General features: G+C 40.7%; 1 long non-coding RNA gene across 1 annotated transcript; it reads right to left on the bottom strand.

Annotated features, from left to right (window-relative positions):
- Window positions 1–599: 599 nt before the first annotated feature.
- On the bottom strand, window positions 600–3,355 carry LOC121537499. Its single transcript, XR_005995085.1, has 4 exons — window positions 3,317–3,355; window positions 3,079–3,148; window positions 2,804–2,910; window positions 600–659 (listed from the first exon to the last, which is right to left on the bottom strand). It is a non-coding gene; the product is annotated as an uncharacterized LOC121537499 (long non-coding RNA).
- Between the last annotated feature and the right edge of the window lie 3,202 nt (window positions 3,356–6,557).

Below are 6,557 nucleotides of genomic sequence, written 5' to 3'. Positions count from 1 at the left end.
ATGGAGCGGGCTTAGTCGTAGTCGAGGGCACAGGCACAGGATCAGAGGACGGTAATCACTGGGATAGACAAGCAGAGGATTAAGCAATTCGGGGAGTCAAACAACGAGGCACAGGTCGGGTACACGGGTAATCAAAACAACAAACTCTCTCTCTCTCTGAACAAAACGCTTAGCAAGTCACAATGGAACAATACCTCGCACCGACTGAACTTCTGAGCACACCTTATATCCTACACTAATTACTGACAGGTGTGCTCAGAACTCAGGTGAACCAGATCGAGTCTGATGACTCCCCCTCTCTGTAGATCGGGGAAGTGTCAGACTCTGTCTAGACCCAGCCAACCCCCGATCCCTTACACATTGCAATTGTATGTTGCTGGAGCATTGCAACATATTGCTCCTCCCAGCACGGAGCAGGTTTTTGCCTCTCAAGGGTGACACTGACATTCCTGCCCCAATCCGTAATGGTGTCTAGTGTTGTTCTTAAAACATAACAACAGTGACAGATGTGACAACATTTCTAATCAGCACTGAAATTCTATGCTTAGAGAATTGATATATTGGTGTACCTGTTAGAGACTGTGAAATGTCTGCCATTTCCCTTTCTGCCTCTGTTGCAACTTCTGTTGCTCGGGAAAGCCTCTGTGGCAGATAGTCCACTAAAACAAAACAAAAACAGGAAACGTTAGGAACATCACTAGAGTCAACCAGCATCAAGTAAATTAATAACGATTCCAAGTGTACTAATGTTGCCTCTGGTGCATCTTTATCCCATGGTGGAGAAGTGCATCAGTCAGGTCAACATGATGGGACGGCGTCATCTCTTTGGTGACCTTTCCAAAGTGCCTCAGATACAACCACAGCCTCTCCATCTGCCCCCCATGTGCCAGTCCAGCACCTTCAAAATACAGTACCAGTCAAAAGTTTGGACACACCTACTCATTCCAGGGTTTTTCTTTATTTTTACTATTTTCTACATTGTAGAATAATAGTGAAGACATCAAAACGATGAAATAACACATATGAAATCATGTAGTAACCATAAAGTGTTAAACAAATCAAAATATATATTTTATATTTGAGATTCTTCAAAGTAGCCACCCTTTGCCTTGATAACAGCGTTGCACACTCTTGGCATTCTCTCAACCAGCTCCATGAGGTAGTCACCTGGAATGCATTTCAATTAACAGGTGTGCCTTGTTAAAAGTTAATTTGTGAAATTTCTTAATGCGTTTGAGCCAATCAGTTGTGTTGTGACAAGGTAGGGGTGGTATACAGAAGATAGCCCTATTTGGTAAAATACCAAGTCCATATTATAGCAAGAACAGCTCAAATAAGCAAAGAAAACGACAGTCCATCATTACTTTAAGACGTGAAGGTCAGTCAATCCGGAAAATTTCAAGAACTTTGAAAGTTGCTTTAAGTGCAGTCGCAAAAACCATCAAGCGCTATGATGAAACTGGCTCTCATGAGGACCACCACAGGAAAGGAAGACCCAGAGTTACCTCTGCTGCAGAGGATAAGTTCATTAGAGTTAACTGCACCTTAGATTGCAGCCCAAATAAATGCTTCACAGAGTTCAAGTAACAGACACATCTCAACATCAACTGTTCAGTGGAGACTGCGTGAATCAGGCCGCCATGGTCGAATTGCTGCAAAGAAACCACTACTAAAGGACACCAATAATAATAAGAGACTTGCTTGGGCCAAGAAACACGAGCAAAGGACATTAGACCGTTGGAAATCTGTCCTTTGGTCTGATGAGTCCAAATTTGAGATTTTTGGTTCCAACCGCCGTGTCTTTGTGAGACGCAGAGTAGGTGAACGGATGATCTCCGCATGTGTGGTTCCCACCGTGTAGCATGGAGGAGGAGGTGTGATGGTGTGGGGGTGCTTTGCTGGTGACACTGTCAGTGATTTATTTAGAATTCAAGGCACACTTAAGCAGCATGGCTACCACAGCATTCTGCAGCGATACGCCATCCCATCTGGTTTGCGCTTAGTGGGACTATAATTTGTTTTTCAACAGGACAATGACCCAAAACACAGCTCCAGGCGGTGTAAGGGGTATTTGACCAAGGAGATTGATGGAGTGCTGCATCAGATGACCTGGCCTCCACAATCACCCGACCTCAAACCAATTGAGATGGTTTGGGATGAGTTGGACCGCAGAGTGAATGAAAAGCAGCCAACAAGTGCTCAGCATATGTGGGAACTCCTTCAAGACTGTTGGAAAAGCATTCCTCATGAAGCTGGTTGAGAGAATGCCAAGAGTGTGCAAAGCTATCATCAAGGCAAAGGGTGGCTACATTGAAGAATCTAAAATATAAAATATATTTAGATTTGTTTAACACTTATTTGGTTACTACATGATTCCATATGTGTTATTTCATAGTTTTGATGTCTTCACTGTTATTCTACAATGTAGAAAATAGTAAAAAATAAAGAAGAACCCTTGAATGAGTAGGTGTGTCCAAACTTTTGACTGGTACTGTATCTTGTGTTGAATTTTATCTAGAAATATAAAATCATGTCATACCATATAAAAAGGATTATTTGGTTAAACCTTATAAAATATGAATAAATACCTACTGACAATATTAATGATAATGTTCAAGTACCTGACATGGCATGTCATGTCCATAACCATGGAAAACTGGCACAACAAATTTGGTCCCATGCTTCAATTAAGGAAAGTTTCTCTAAATAGTTATGGACAAAATGTTAATGTAAAAAAATATTTTGGATGAAAACTGCTATTCAAATGTTAAAGTCGAGATCTTGAATAAAAATGGTTAATTACTTGCACGTGGTTGCATCTTCATGCAATATCATACATGAAGATGAGATTGATATTCTTGCCTCTCATCCCCTCCTTCATCTCTCAGCAGGTACACTGCATTTAACAAACTACAGAAGAGATACATCATTATTTGCACACTAAATTAATCATACACTGCACAAAATACTGAAAAAGAAAAAGAAAAAAACTCATTATTACTGCATCACACCTTTCACCCTTTTTCATGTTCAATAAGTGAAGCGGGTGCTCATGCTTGCAGGAAACCCCCAACACACCTGTCTCGTCCAATTTCGTTGTTTTGGGTTTGGACCTGATGGCGTTGCCTGCTTGAAAACCCTGGCAACCCTACAAATGTTTTTTAAATATCAAGTACAGTACAGGCATAACGTACTGCGCTGTTGCTTGAAACAGATCGCACACAGTTGTGCCAGGTTCAGTGTCTAAATGGATGATGCATGAGACAACCAATAATATTACATTCAACATATACAATACCAACATACTGTATCCAACCTTAAGACAACTGAGTCAAACAGATGAAGTGGAGGGACAACTGCATCATTTAAATATGAATTAGTGGTGAGGTTTGATATCATGAGTTCAAATAATGCTAGATTTAGTTCACATTCCCTTCCAGTTGTGCATAAGGTAACAATGGAAGGTATCCTTAAAATGCAGTGCATATTACATTCAGGCATAATGTTATCACTTCACCCCTGTTGGTGATATGGGCTTACAAATTAATTGATCCACATCAGCTTGGTTTGCAAAATACTTTTCCTCATGTTTTGGTGGATCATAACTTGATCCAGACAACTTTTTCCTCGGCAAATCAAAAAGCCCTTCCACTGCTACCACCATTGTTCCATTGTCCTGTAAAGAGATGTCAAATATACTTGGATACAACTTAATCATTTTTGGACCCCAGGAAGAGTATTTGTAACAGATCATGGGGATCCCAATAAACAAATAAAATGAAAGAAGTTAGGTAGTCTGTACAATTGTTTGACAAAAATGTAACAGAGATGTTTCTAATAGATAATTTGTGTTTATAAAAGAGGCAGACATCACAATTGATATCCTATGCTTTGATTTGTTTTTTGTGGTTGATAAAAAATGTAATAGGCCCAAAAAAATACAACAAACCTTGGGACAGAGCAGGCACTGGGTTCCATCGGCAGTTTCTGGGGCCAGACGGCGCAACATATCAAGTTCTAACATAGCATGTCAGAACTCCTCATAGGCCTCATTTGTCAGGGCAGTATAAAAGTCTCTTCCCTGAAATTAATTAACAGAGTCACTTAAAGGTACTCTGATTCATTATTGCATTCCATCAGAGTAGGCCATCAACACATACAGCAAATGCACTTGGTTTCTATGACAGATCTGTTTATCAAAACAGGAATTTGGTTATGAACCTTTGCAGACAAAGTAGACACATTATAGAATCAGATTATAAAAGTGATTACTTACTGTCCTATGAGGAAAATTGAATGACAGGCATATGGACCTCAGTGAAACACCACTCTCAAGCTGCAGGCTGGTTATCCACTTGAGTTGAGAGCAGACCACTGCAGTCTGAGGCTGGCGGGGTGTGCAAGGTCAGATCATGTACCTGACCAATGACACTGCTTCCGGCTCACACTGGCAGAGCTCTACTCGCACAGCATGCACTCAGCCTGAAAGAAGAAAAATAGTTAGTAATGAAAAGTTCCATTAAAAAGTCACAAATAAACTTAACAGAATGGAGCAAAAACTACAAATGTTCCAATGCAAATATCAATTGTTGTCCTTGTCATATCTGTGATACGTAACGGCACAATCCGCAGTCGGGAATTCAGTTTCACCATCGTAGGAAACTTTGCATTTCACATATTAAACATAATCAACAAGCTTAAGAAGTTTAGGTTTGGTGAAAAATGTATGGGATATAACGTTACCTCTGGGTGCATTAGAATTAGTCTTGTCCCGGCCATAACAGCCCATAGGGCAGAAGCCTATCTCCTGATTCAGTAGCGTGAGGCAACTTCATATACAAGTATACCCCCTGGACAGGACGCTAGTCTATCGCAATGCCTTACCCCGAATCCATCTGCTTAATGCGGAGTGCCAAGCAGAGATGCATTGGGTTCCGCTTTTTAGAGTCTTTGGTATGACTAAACTGGGGATCGAACCCAACCTTCCAATCTCAGGACCGACACTAACCCCAAGGCCACTGAGTTGATGGATGCATTATGCTTTAAATAAACAACATCTGCTGCAGATTGTCAGCTGCTTTAACTCAAAACTGAGGTTTTAGGTTTTCTCCTTCAATGATTTCACCTTGTAACAAGTTGTTTGTTGGCAATCACATACCGAAACTGTCTTGTGCACTTTTAATATCTGCAAAACCATGCCTTCCAAGTTGTAAAGGGATGGCCAGCCACATAATTTGTTTTAAAAGTCTCCCATGACAACAAAAAATATCCCATTGACTATATCCAGTAATAGTTTCTTATTGTTCTAGTTATGATATCATAACACAGTTACGCTACTACAATTAAGGCATAAGCCATAGTCAAGGGGTATACACTGAGTATACCAAACATTAGGAACACTTTCCAAATATTGAGCTGACATCAATAAGGGATCATAGATTTGACCTTGATTCACCTGGTCAGTCATGGAATGAGCAGGTGTTCTTAATGTTTTGAATACTCAGTGTATATCATTTGAAAATGCAAACAGAATTGCCTTGAACTTGTCGCGCAATAACAACATTTTGATAAACACTAAAAAGGTTATGTAGAGATCAAGTTGAAAGGTTTTTATTTACTGTAAGATATTACAAAAAAATGCTTTATTACTTACTATTACCAAAGTCATCAAATAATCTCAGAAGTCTACTGTGGTAGAGTGAGCACTTATGGCCATCTTTCTGCCTCCAGTGCCATTCGAAAGCAAACGGAAGGGTACTTTTAAATTGACCATCCTTAAGAGGAAGAGTATTAGTTAAGAGTTTGGGCTTGGTTTCAATGATTTAGCCATGGCTAAAAAGCATGACCTGGTGAAAATAAGTAAGTTGTGGGTGGAAATATTTCAGATAGACAGAGAGACAGAGAGAGACAGATAGAGATAGAGAGCAAATACATTTAGTTGATCAGTTTAAGTGCAACTGCAAATAGTACAAATTCTTTGTTTTAAGATGATGACAGTGATCCTTCGTGGGATAAACCTTGGCGAAGGCCTCAGACACTGACCATTTAACTTAACTTATGTTTGAGAAAATTGTTTCTTTGTCAATTGGGCACATGATCAAACATTGTAAATTATAATTACCTGCCAGATTTCCAGGTAGTGGACAATGTTTTTGTCTTTATGGGTCAGAGCAAAATATTGTCTCAACCCCACAGTCAGTGCACCGCCATATTATCTCTGGATGGATCCCACACACGGAGCAGATGGATTTTACTGGGGGGGCATGTTCTCCACAAGGATTTTGTGCAGCTGCTCCCTCATCTCTCAATGCAGCCACCGTTTCCCCGTTCCTCCTCTAAACGCTGGTAGTCTGGGTATCACTTGTAGGCAGACTATGCCCCTCCCTTTGGTCCTCCCTTTAGGCCTGAGGAGGTTCAGAGCTGGAGGTGCAGCACTGAGGGACAACGTGCCTCTTTCGCCTGCTATGTCAACTCCTGCTCCGTATGTGCACAAACCAAATCTCCCCGGAACGCTCCAGCAGGGAAACTACTTCCCCTTCCCGTGCCTCAGCGGCCTT

Source organism: Coregonus clupeaformis, chromosome 24 (genome assembly GCF_020615455.1).
Source record: "Coregonus clupeaformis isolate EN_2021a chromosome 24, ASM2061545v1, whole genome shotgun sequence".
Taxonomy (NCBI): Eukaryota; Metazoa; Chordata; class Actinopteri; order Salmoniformes; family Salmonidae; genus Coregonus; species Coregonus clupeaformis.
The sequence above is the reverse complement of the archived record's forward strand: the minus strand, read 5'-3'. Positions and strand labels throughout refer to the sequence as shown.